This window comes from Xenopus laevis, chromosome 7L (assembly GCF_017654675.1).
Source record: "Xenopus laevis strain J_2021 chromosome 7L, Xenopus_laevis_v10.1, whole genome shotgun sequence".
Lineage (NCBI taxonomy): Eukaryota > Metazoa > Chordata > Amphibia > Anura > Pipidae > Xenopus > Xenopus laevis.
The window spans coordinates 49856686-49870926 of record NC_054383.1 but is presented as its reverse complement, the minus strand read 5'-3'; positions in this window follow the sequence as shown (position 1 = coordinate 49870926).

The following is a 14241-nucleotide window of genomic DNA, read 5'->3' as shown; positions in this document are numbered from 1 at the left end:
ACCCCCCTGGCCACCAATGTTAACCCCCCCTGGCCACCAATGTTAACCCCCCCCTGGCCACCAATGTTAACCCCCCCGGCCACCAATGTTAACCCCCCGGCCACCAATGTTAACCCCCCGGCCACCAATGTTAACCCCCTGCCCACCAATGTTAACCCCCCTGCCCACCAATGTTAACCCCCCCTGCCCACCAATGTTAACCCCCCTAGCCACCAATGTTAACACCCCCCCTGGCCACCAATGTTAACACCCCCTGGGCACCAGCATTAACCCCCTGGCCACCAGTGCTACAAAGGGGGCCCTGCCTACTAATGTTACCCAATCTGAAATGTCGGGAGGTATGTGACGACATATGTTCTAGCGCCCGTTAATTTAACGGGCTTAATGTCTAGTATATATATAATGCACAAAAGAACCGCACGCACAGGAACTTCCTGATGACGGCTCGAGTTTAGGAGCCGAAACGTCGCAATAAAGCCAACAATTTTTGTTTTTCACTAAAAAGTCCTGTGTGTGCGGTTCTTTTGTGCGTTACAGATTACTACTTATAACCAGCACCCAGGCATTACCATAGAGTGACGGGTGCACCAGCTTTGAACTATATATATATATATATATATATATATATATATATATATATATATATATATATATATATATATATATATATATATATATATCCTCCCCAGCCAGCAATCAGGCTTTTAAAGGAGAGATATTCCCAAAACAAACGCCCAATTTTAAAAGCATAGGATCACCACTAGTTTAAAGGGGGGTATGGGGTGCTACAACCACTGAAGCTATGCCACAGCTTCCAGCTAAATATACAATATCAAAACAGGGGGGTTGTGGGAGCACTCTAAAGGCTTTAAAGTATATATATATATAAAGTATAATAAATGCTATTGCATATGTACCCAAAACAGGGGTTATTTTGTTACAAAGTTATGATCATAAAATTGATAAGCCACCATACCACGTCAAGGTAAACCCCGAATGGCGGTCCCTAACTTGTTTTATTTATTTTTTATGTGCATTCTAGCATTACCTGTAATCAATGTCCATTGAACGCTGTTTTTTCACTGGGGGCTAAATCCTCCCCAGCCAGCAATCAGGCTTTTAAAGGAGAGATATTCCCAAAACAAACGCCCAATTTTAAAAGCATAGGATCACCACTAGTTTAAAGGGGGGGTATGGGGTGCTACAACCACTGAAGCTATGACACAGCTTCCAGCTAAATATACAATATCAAAACAGGGGGGTTGTGGGAGCACTCTAAAGGCTTTAAAGTATATATATATAAGTATAATAAATGCTATTGCATATGTACCCAAAACAGGGGTTATTTTATTACAAAGTTATGATCATTACAGGTAATGCTAGAATGCACATAAAAAATAAATAAAACAAGTTAGGGACTGTCATTCGGGGTTTACCTTGACGTGGTATGGTGGCTTATCAATTTTATGATCATAACTTTGTAACAAAATAACCCCTGTTTTGGCTACATATGCAATAGCATTTATTATACATATATATATATATATATATATATATATATATATATATATATATATATATATATATATATATATATATATATATATATATATATATATATATATATATAATAGTCTGGAAGCCGGCACTGCACGTTAAAAGGGTCAAAGTTGCCTGGGTGCAAAAAAGCCCAAGAATAAAATAGAAAAATAGAGAAGCTCGCACTCACAGGACTTAAAAGGTCAAAAAGGTGTTTATTTAGATCAAAAATCGACTAACGTTTCGGCTTGCACTCAAGCCTTTCTCAAAGGCTCAAAGGCTTTGAGAAAGGCTTGAGTGCTTGAGTGCAAGCCGAAACGTTAGTCGATTTTTGATCTAAATAAACACCTTTTTGACCTTTTAAGTCCTGTGAGTGCGAGCTTCTCTATTTTTCTATTTTTCTATATATATATATATATATTTTAAAGCCTTTAGAGTGCTCCCACAACCCCCCTGTTTTGATATTGTGTATATATATATATATATATATATATATATATATATATATATATATATATATATATATATATATATACAGATGCAGCCACTTTGGTTTATCTGTTTGACACAGAATAACTAAACACAGATATCCCATTTATCTCATTTAACACAGAAAACTGTGTCACAACATCCCACCTAATCAAAGCATTCACCACTGTGAACAATGGTGCTTTGGTATGCTAATGAAATGGTTAAATGCATTAAATGAGTTAAGATGACTTTAGATAACACAGTTTATTCAATTAACCCTGAGTCATGACGCATTTAACTCACAAATCCAAGTGGCTTCATCTGTATATATATATCATTCTAAACAGTCATGTCTAGTTATATCTTAGATAAGTAAAGTTCATTTTCAATATAGGAGAGATGTACCCTAGCTTTTAATAAAAAAATAGAGCAAACTCTAGTTTTATGCTTTGATATGTACTCTATATACCTCTAAAAACCCTATACAAAGTAGCTGTTAGATCTATATTTAACTTTTTCACCTTTGGGTAGCATTCATTCACTTTCACTAGTTCTAAATAGAAAACACAATTATATCCTACATCCTCTTAAATTTATATTAATGGTATGAGGTCTGTTATGCAGTTTTTTCCATAATGTAGAGTAGCATGCCTTCATGCTCAAATAACATAAAAACAATAGCATTGTTGTCATCAGTATAGATGTATGCTAGCTAAATTAACTTTATCACAAAGTAGTCTTATTTGTAGAGAGAATAAGCAAACCTGTCAAAATGAAGAATTGTTGGCATAGATATGACACTATGGGATGTGATATTACCTATATTTGAGAACTTCTATATAAGAGATTTCCAGATAATATACAGGCATGGGACTTGTTATATGGAATACCGCATTCCGGATAATGGATCTTTCTGCAATTTTGATCGTCATAACTTAAGTCTACTAGAAAAACGTAAATAACCTCAATAGGCTGGTTTTGCTTCCATTAAGCATTAATTATATCTTAGTTTGGTTCAAGTACAAGCTACTGTTTTTTTATTACAGCAAAAAGGAAATCAGTTTTAAAAATTTTTATTATTTGAATAAATTGGAGTCTATGGGAGACATTCTTTCCTCAGTTTGGAGCTTTCTGGATAATGGGTTTATGGCTAATGGATCCCATACCATACCAAAATACACATCTGTATTTTAGCCACCATTACTTTTATAATTTAAAGTGGTAATGCCCAAAGTTAAATATGAAATAAATCTTCTTCAACTGTAATGTTAAGTGTGCTCTAGAAAGGCTTTACAGAGAATAGTTTTCTAAAAAGTTTATTACATGAGGCCTGGCTGTAGTACACTGTATATGTTTTTTCCTACAACATTCAGTAATTGATGATGCATTGCTACATTACCTTTCTGTGTATGTTTTTGTGTAGAAATCCAGAAATCCAGAGAAATCTTGATAATATATGCTATACCTTTATACCTGAAACTTTAAATAGTAAGTATGGGGTCTGTTATCTGGAAAGTTCTCAAGTACATGCATTTTATTTTCCAGATAGTCTATTTTATGAAAAAAAAATTCTTACAGTAATTTTCCTATTTTTCCTCTGTTGCCTATTTATTAATTTTGAAGTTGAGGTGAAAAATTCTGCGCTCCAAAAAAGGCAACAAAACACATGAAACTTTTTTTCTTGAATGCTAGTTTAGTTGCAAACTTTAACATCAAATATTATGTATGGGTATAAATACAACTGGAGAAATCATCAACGTGGCTATTTATACAGCAAAAAAACACAATAGAAATTATTTGAAACTTGAAAGAGACTACAGAAAAATTACAGAATTAATAATTAAAATAAAGCATTGGAATCATAAAAGGGGGACAAGGCTTGACTAATCTACATAATAAAAAAGGGGACTTAACACTGTACTGTATGATGCAATTATAGGGTCTAAGATAATAATTCACTCTGTTAGTGAAAGAAACTTTCAAAACAGTAAATAAGTTGGATACCTCCTTTTCTCTTTATCTTTCTCGAAATCCTTAAAAATGCATTAAAGAAGTAATGGTGTAGACATCACTTGTAACCATCAACCCATACAGCAGCTTTTCATAACCCATTTCTCAGGGGGCAGATAAGTTTTTATGTCAACTCACAAATTGGGTCAGAATTAATTATGTACCTCATTTTAATGATCATATCAGTTTATCTCTTTTTATTGATCATAAACAACAGACTACATTACAGTAAGTTATTTTTCAGTTAATGATCTATTGTGTCTACTGTTGAAAGAGTTGTTATTAACTGAGATTAAGACCTACTCAACACCAGTCATGTACTCTACCAGTCAACCATGCATAAGGAGATGGGGACTAAGTGAAATCAAATACCTCAAGCCCAGCCTCTGTTCCCTTTCTGATTACTGTCTAGGGATGGGGCATTTTATATTTGCTATAGATACAGGCAGAGGAACCAGTTTATTGGCTGCACTCTGTGGGTCCTTTTCATGTTGAATGCATGTATAGTCATCTCTCTAACACATCAATTTAGATTTGTTGAGGAAGCAAAAGGAAAAGAGTGTATCCATTAAAAAAATATTTGAGATCTGAAAGGTAGTTAGTTCAATGGTCAAATGTTATCTAGTAGTTTAAAAGACTAAACCCACCCCTTAAGGTAAAACGTATTTTAAACATTTCTGGTGTGAGTTTACCAAGTACCCTGTGATATATTATTCCTTCCCAGGAATCCTTCACAATTTCACACACATAACTGTACACACACCACAGTAAAGCTATGAGGGATCTACAATTCCTCTCCTACATTGGGTTGGAGAAAGGATAACTATGGACGATAGAGTTGTAATTTTTTATTACAAATGCAAACACCAATGTCCACATAGTCAAGGAAATTACAACTGGGACATTAAAGTTGAAAAACTTTTCTTATACAAATGCTTTATAGATAAGAAATATAATAACAATTATAATTTCATATACTGTATGTCACATGGGATTGCTCTCTCTCTCATTCTTTCTGTAGATGTTATTCTCACTTTTTAGTATTTCTAGCATCCACCATGGCTCTCTTATATATAATGTATAGCATGTACTATAATATGTTAAATTCTTCAGTGTTTTCTAAAGCTCTGTATTACACTGAGAGCAAAGTATTGAAGTGCACCTTATAAAATATGTCTCTACCAGTGCCTTTTTATAATTTTTTTTGTAACTTATTCTTTATTTGCATTTTTCAGAGACAAAAGTAAAAGATTATCAGAGGTTTACATAAACCCAACATAGGTTAAAGGCAATTATCACATTTGGTATCAGATAAGTTAAATGATTGACAACTCAGTTATAAACTTTCAAAGTACAAGCCCTGTGGGTAGGTGCAGTAGCAATGCAGATAGCAAAAGTGTATTTAGAGGATACTAGAGAGCCGGACATGGGTGCGTAGCTGGGGAAATGGACTAATTCATAGGACAACAAGCTTTTAAGGGGGGGGGTTAGGAGGGATGTAAACCCAAGCTAAAAGATCATTGTTCAGAGGACAGGCCTCTCAATTCCCACATCGACCAGATCTTGAGGTAGTGGTCCATCCTGTTTTGCATAAAAGCAATACCCGCCTCAAATACTCTGTTGCTGTTTACTCTCCTGATTATCTCGAGTTTCGAAGGTGGAACAGGGTCTTTCCATTTAGAGGCTATCGCCAGACGTGTGGCCGTTAAAACTTGATTCACCAGGGCTTGGCTGGTTTTATGCAGTTTAGGTATGGGCTTGCCGAGTAGAAGAATGGCCGGGTCCAGGGCTATTGGGCGGGTTGTTATATGGTTAACGAGAGCCATTATCTCCTGCCATAGAGGTTGTATAGATGGGCAGTCCCAAAAAATATGTGGGAGAGTGCCCCGGGCACCACAGTTCCTCCAACAGACAGGGGAGTGATTTTTAAATAGCCTGTTTAGCCTATCTGGGGTATAGTACCAGAAGGTTAGTATCTTATAGATGCTCTCCTTCTGTCGTGTGCATGTGACCATCCGTTTGGCATTGTCCCAGATCAAGGGCCAGTCCGCTGTGGTAATAGCTTGCGGGAAGGCTTGTTCCCATTTATCCATGTACTTATGTCTCTGCTGTGCAGGGTCCAGAGGCTGGGAAAGTAACTGGTATATCGTGGTGATGAGACCTTTTTGTGGAAGCCTTTTTATAATTTAATCATTTTACTATATGAAAAACCTCATACATATTTTTGCTGTTATCTATTTCAGTATTTGTAAATTTCGGAAAAGCTGCTTGAGATGAATGGTTAAATTACCTTTTCATCTGACAAAAGGCACAATAAATAAATAAATACTGTATACATTACATGGGTTTTCTCACTTGTTTTCTGTCACTATTACAAAAGCCACTGGTCTCTATTTATACAAAACAAGCTTGTTTTTCTCTTCTTTAGATAAAGGATACCTTCTTTTATGGTGATGATTGCCAAACATTTACTCTAAAAACATTTCTTTACAACACTAAACACTTGTCAAAGATTAAACTGCATTTAAACAATATTGCAAATGCAGATCAACACTATTTAGCTAAAATTGCATTATGTAAAAATAATGATTATTAGTTCACACTTTTAGCTGAATACATGTGGGAAGTAAAAGGAAAACCTCTGTGTGGTGTTTATATAAATGGCCTGTAGGTGTCACTGTGCACATGAGTTGTGCTGTGCATGCACAATACTTTCTATACAGCTTGGGGTGTTAGAGTGAAGCTACTGTTGATGTGTAATGGCTGCATGAACCTGCTAATAAAGCACTATTATACTCTACTCATCCTCAGCTACAAAAACACAACAAATTGGTGACAAGAGGTCTCTTTACCTTTGCAGCACCCTGCACCTTTTCTCCCAAATCCTGGTGAGCTTACCATACCTTTTACTGCTTGGATCCGTATGTTTTAAAATTATATTATTGCTGCTGACCAAGGGAAGATTTCTGCTGCTAGAAAGCGTGCTTTACTTATTCACTGCCTGGGAGCATAGGGACAGTTAATATTCTATACATTACCATAACCTGATTTTCAGACCTTACCAGCTTTCTTAGGTCATAGGAAATCTTCAGTGTAATTACCCACAAGCAAATGGAGAAATCGAGCGATTCAACAGAAGTCTGAAAGAAGCACTACAGACAGCAAATCTTACTGGGAAATCTTGGAAAGTATTTACAACAGAATTCCTACATAACTACAGAGCATTGTGCCATGGAACAACCCAATCATCTCCAGCTAAATTATTACATGGTAGACAGATGAGCACTAAGTTACATGTTGCAAACATCAAACTTCCACAAAATACTGTGCTCACAAAAACATCTACTGCTGACATTGTCAAATGTTAACAAGCCAAATGCAAGGCTTATACTGACAAAAAATGTGGTGCAACAGAAGTGCCTGGATCTTCAGTCAGAATTAAGAAACCAGGAATACTGAAACAAGGACAATCTAAATTTACTACACCACTTAAAGTGAGATGCCAGCAAGGAACATACACATATGAACTGTCTGATGGACACATATGGAATGCAAGTCGTCTTGCTCCTGCTAGATATGACTTTGGAGAAGCTCCATTTGATGAAGGGTGTGAACCTATGAGGCGTGCTGAGAGAATCAGAAATCTACCTGTATGGACCAAGGACTATGTGATGTGAAGAATGTATATAATTGCTTTAAGATGCATTGTTGTTGTTTATTTCATTTGCCCAAATGCTTTCCTACTATAGGGGGAATATGTGGTGTTTAAAAAAATGTATGTAGGTGTCCTGTGCACATGAGTTGTGCTGTGCATGCACAGTACTTTCTATACAGCTTGGGGTGCTAGAGTGAAGCTACTGTTGATGTGTAATGGCTGCATGAACCTGCTAATAAAGCACTGTAATACTCTAATAATCCTTGGCTACCAAAACACAACACTCTATGTATGTAAAGTACATTCTTTTCAGGGTACCAGAGAGAACAGAAATTTGTTAGGGTTCTGAAGGTCAAAGAGTGATCTTTTCAGGGCAGAGAAAACAAAGAAAACTGTGATCAGCACTTTCAAGATATTGTTATTTTAGATGGGGTTCAAGAGATCAGAGATCTTAAGTAAGTAACTTATTGCTGTAATAAAGTTATTTCAAAGTTTACATTTTCCCTGATAATAAACCTTTCAAATTTGTGATTGTAATTCAGAGAGACAATCTATTGTTATCCCTTTGCAATATAAGATGTTGTTTTAATATAGAAATTTCCCCTGCCCCTTACATTTTGTCCGGACCCTTCTACAAGGATGCCACATCCTGGAGAGAATTAATTGTGTTGCATAGTTTGGTTTCATTGGTAAACACAGATTTGTTGCTTACAATTCCCACACCCATTAATAAATAAATTGAATAAAAGTGGACCCACTACAGAACTCTGTGGGACCCCACTAAGAACCCTATTCAAGTAGAGAATGTAACACTGACACCCATCCTCTGTACAAAATCCTTCAGCCAACTTACTTTTTATGTACAGATAGCATTACCAGGACCAACAGAGCAAATGTCTCTGTGGCACTGTATCAAAAGTTTTGACAAAATATAATTAGATCACATCTACCGCAAATCCAGTCTCCAAGTTTACTTCATTATAAAAAGTACGAATACATTTGTTTGACCTGATCTGTCCTTCATACAGCCATACTGATTACTACTCATATTGTCATTCTCCAGAACATGCTCTCGAATGTGCCTTAAGAAACCATCAAATGAAATGTGCACCACATATGTAAATCCCTTCATAAATATTGGCATTACATCAGCTTTCCTGTTAGTGCGTACTTACCTGTGGCATGTGGTCTCAGTTTCCTATTAACTTTAGATCCTTGTTTACTAAAGACTGATTTCAGAATAATTTGTGTCTGTATTATAAATTTGAATACAACCTTATGCTACTTCCTATACTCTCTTGCTGTGTCTGCCAACCTTAGTTGAGTATTACTACAGGGGTCCCCAAACTTTTTTGTTAGCTGTGAGACACATTTAGGGGGTTATTTAGATTTTTTTGTTTGTTATAAAATTTTGAATTTATTAAACCCTGAGGATGGAAAAGTCTGAATCTGAAAATCTGGCATATAAATCAGTGGGAGATGTCCCAATGATTTTTTGATGTGCGCTGGGTTTCGTGCAATACCCCAAAGTTTACAGAGTTGTTGGGTGAAAAGTCTGAAAAATTTGTGGAATTCATGAAAATCGGAAAAAAAAATCAGAAAAAAAGAGCAAAAAGATAATTTTCGGGAAAATTTAATAACAAATAATTGTAAAAAACCCGAGCGGATTTGATCGGCGTTTGTAGCAGAAAATATTGAGATAAATTCAGACTTTGATAGATAACCTCCTTAATGTATAAAAAGTTGGGGAGCAACACAAGCATGGAAACAGTTGCCACAAGTGCCAAGTAAGTGCTGTGATTGACCATTTGGTAGCCCCTATATGGACTAGCAGGTGACTGAAGGCTCTGTTGGGCAGTGCGCCTTGCTTTTATGCACCAAAAGTTGCTTCCAAGATGGGAATTCTAAAATAAGCAGCTGCTTTGAGGCCACTGGGAGCAATATCCAGTGGTTTAAATGAGCTGCAAGTTGCTAGCAACCCACTGGTTGGGGATCTCTATTTTTCAACGTTTTTCTATTTTTCCTCTTAGTACAAATGACAACAAATTTTAACCAAGGTCACACAGTGCTCATAGAACATTATTCACTTTTACAGGGAAACATTTTCTCATTAAATAAGACCAAACTATACCAAGAGAAGAAAAAATACAATATAAAAAATTATATTACACAGAGATGGTATTATTTGAAATACAAATGCCCAGAACACATGGTTGGCAACTTTAGATCTGTGGCTTTTCAGTGGAGTGGTAATTATCTTAATGAGTATGTTATAACCAGAAGTTGTGATTTTGTTTTCTATTTTTGGCTTGGTCAGTTCAGTTAACAGGCAGAAAGTGTGTTTAGTGCATAATGGCAATCCTGGATCCTGTTCTGCCCTGAGGTGGCTTGTTGCTGCCACCCCTCCCCCCACTCATTTTTTTGGTGCCAGAAGGGGTCCAGGGATTGAAAACCAGAAATTTGCCTCTTAGAGTTACCAAGAGCAGCATTTTTGACACCCCTGGAGTACTGTGACCTGAGGAGAGTTTTTCAAGTCTCCTCATTTGTGCAGTGCCCCTGTTGCCGCAGTGCAAGCTCTATTCACTAAATCAATGTTAGAAAAAAGGGGGTACAAATGCTATTATTATTTACCTAGTCATCCAATTTTGTATTAATAAAAATAAAAACTGTACTACAAAGAATTTTTATTTTCCTTTTTTTTATTATCTGTTTAGTGGCTATTACTGTAAACCAGGATTGGATTTTGGACTTTATCTAGGGCAATGAAACAGGAACTATTTCTGAAAACATTTTAGATGCATATTATCATAACATTATCAGCTGGATGATACCATTTTATCATAACAGATCTCTAGGACCAAAACAAGTTCCAGATCGTTGAACTATATCAATGCGAACAGCTCATGAATTATGATTGTTACATTTTTAAATTATACATACTTGGCAAGATAACAGTATGTTGCTATCAATGTACAAATGTTAATACAAAAAATAGATTGGAATATATTGATTCATTTTAGAAGTTTTAAGCAAATATTCAAACCAGATGGTTTATTTGTCGAACAATAATTTAAATTAATATAGAAGCACTTGAAAACATTTTAATTATTATTACAAATATTAGTAACAGTGGTATGAGCTCTATTATCCATAAATCCATTGTGGCTGTATCCACAAAGCTATTTAATACTGCATTGCCATTGCACATAGAAGCCTATTCAAACAAACTATTTTGAATGTCCTTCTTTTACTCAGTACAGGTGTCACATCTCTTGTCCTGAAATACAATATTCATAAAAGTTTGAATTACAAGAAAGCAATCACTCATATTGTCTATTATAATAGAATGTAATTTTTTTTTCAAAAATCATTTTCTTGTTCTCTGTAGTAATAAAATGGTTCCTTGTTCCCGATGGGTACCTAAACTGCATTAATCCTTATTGGTTTATTTAATGTTTAAATTTGTTAGTAGTTAGTAGTTAAATGTGTAAATGTGTTAGTATTCTTAAACTGTGGTAATCCAAATTATAGGAAAAAAAAACTTTATATGCAAATTTCCAGGTCCCAAGATTTCCAGATTATAGATTTTACACATGTACTGTAAAGATAAAAGTAGCCAAATTCACTGGGGGATTCATTTAGGGGCATATTTATCAATGGGCCCAATTTCAAATTGAAAAAAATTCAAAATTCAAAAAGATCAACAAAATGAAGTTGAAGTTTTTTTTTTGGTTGAATAGGTCTGTTTTCAAACGATTTTCGAATCGTAGGAATTGAATGAATATCGCATTCGATCAAATTCGATTCAATGTTTTTCCCCAAAAAAGGTAGATTTTTCAAAGTCCACCAATTGACTCCAAATAGGTTCTAGGACAGGGATCCCCATCCTTTTGAACCTGTGAGCAACATTCAGAAGTAAAAGGAGTTGGGGAGCAACACTAGCATGAAAATTGTTCCTGGGGTGCCAAATATGGGCTGTGATTGGCCATTTAGTAGCTGCTTTGTGGATTGTCAACCTACATTGAGGCTCTGTTTAGCAGTGCACCTGGTTTTTATGAAACCAAAACTTGCTTCCAAGCCAGGAATTTAAAAATAAGCTCTTGCTTTGAGGCCACTGAGAGCAATATCCAAGGGGTTGGAAAGCAACATGTTGCTCATGAGCTACTGGTTGGGGATCACTGTTCCAGGAGGTCCCCCATAGGCTAAAAAAGCAATTCGGCAGCTTTTAGATGGCGAATGGTCGAAGTCAAATTTTTAAAGAGACATCGAATTCAAATCGAATTTGGACTATTCCCTAGTCGAAGTACACAAAAAATAGCTTGAAATTCAAATTTTTTTCATTCAAAAGTTCACCTTGACCTAAAATAAATCTGCCCCTAAATGTTTTTTACTTGGATGGTTCTCCTTTTTAAGAGAAAATGTTCTATGATGGAAATATTTTATCATACCATTTTACCTGCCTTTCTTAGTCATCCCTAGATAGACTCAGACATGTATCTGTGCAGTAGAGTAACATTTTTGTGTTTTACTCGTCTGCACAGGGGCAACTCTAAAATCTACACTATATCACTAAAAGCCGAAAATATGAACAATCACTATAAAACCCCCTATTATGTAAAACCAACATTCTACAACTGTGTGTGTGTGTGTGTGACATTTTCCATTAATCTGCACATTTCTATAGAATTGGAAGTAAACCTTGGCTAAATGTAACTAAACCTTATTTTTAACATTTCATCTAGTTTTGGATTACATGAGTTAGACTGTAGCCTTTGGCCTTCTGTATTAGTTGAACAGTCATCTAATAAATGTTGGCCCTTAATTGAGCAATACAAAATAAACAAGCACTCTTTGCCACTATTTTATTAGTAATAAATTAAAATGATATCCACTTACAAACACCTGACCATTGGTGTCAAATGAAAGAAGGCACTTTGCTGCAAATGTTACAGAACCAAAATACTGTATCCACATAACAAATTAGACATTTTAGCACAATATCTAAGTTGTTAAACAATCAAAAATAATGTTTTTATACTGTGTGTTTAACAATTATTGTTTACCCTTTTTCTTGGGAATATTTGAAGTGGGACATGTTATAGAACTTTGTTGTCTCAGTTGGTTACAAACACAGGGTATCTTGTTTGCACAATTTCTTTTTCTTTGGCCATTGTATCACATACCAAATCACAAGTGGCTGGTGTGTTGTCCAGACTAGATAAGGGAGTTATGTCAGAGTTTTTTTAAGTGTTTTCTACAAGCTTACTCATTGATGAAGCAATGTCTGCCAATTAATGACTGATTTCAAACAGATATTGTTGTGTGGTCAAATTCTGTTTGAGGAATTCAGTTTGATTGTACTCAATTCTTTTCAGTGTTGCGGCCAAATCATAATTCTGATTTTCCATTCTTAGTAGCTGCAAACGTAATTAAAAATTCTCGTAACAATGCAAATCCCCCATCTCATTATGGCATCTTATTTGTGTCTGTTCATAGGATTTGTTAAAAATACCTTATCCAACACTTGGAATGGATCAAGCGCACCTTCAGAATGGTCATCTTCTGATGGTTGAGGATTACCCTCTGGAAACTACATCATTGTGGAGTTGTGCTTCTTCCTCACATTTTACCTCATTTACAGGATGACTTGTACTTTTTCATCACTAAAGATTGTTGCATTATCAGCAGCTTCAGTATTTGGGTTTGTACAAACACTTAACAATACTCTTGGATTATTTTGTTCTAATGCAGTGTTTGCTGTTTTAGTATTTAAAGTATTTTTTATATTTGGGAAGGACATTAATGTTGTAGGCATCAATTGTTGCAAATAAGACCTGTGTGTAGGCCACAGATAAGGAGACACCTTGAAATAAGGGTGTGGATGGTAATTGTGTAAAAATGAATCATGCTGTGCAGCTGGTGGAACATCATAAAGTGGTGATGTTTATTAGTAACATATACATTGGGCATTGTTGCACCATAAACACTATATGGGTGTGTAGTTGGCCAGGTAGGAAAAGATGGTTTGCACCTGACAACATGATCCTCTCTTACATTTTCAGGATGATGGGCAATTTCCATTTCTGTTGGATTAGGAGTGTCACTTGAAACAGCATCCATTGTTAAAGTGTTAGAAGATGTGCTTTTTTGTACTTCAGCACAAGATTGTCCAGTCAGTGGTGTTTGTTTTTGGTTGTTCTTATTGGTCTGTAAAAAAAGAAAACAATGTGCTATTCATCTAGGGCCTGCTCGGGCCTGATCACGCCAAGCGTGGTAAGGAAAACTGCCCATCTGGAGGGGGGCCTGGGAGCACATACTACACCCGGGACCGGAAGAGGTTATTTATGTTACTGCATTCATCCAAAAACAAATGGCAGAATGTTCATTATGATTAGCTTAATTTTTGATCATTGATCCTATTTTGTGTTGCATGATAGCTACTGGTGTTTTTCCTAACAACACCTATGTAGCTGTTATACTATATGACCCTAGCAAGCAGCCTGGGTTTGTAAAGACAGACTAGAATAGTATTAGAAATGGACACAAACATGAACTAATTAGAAACC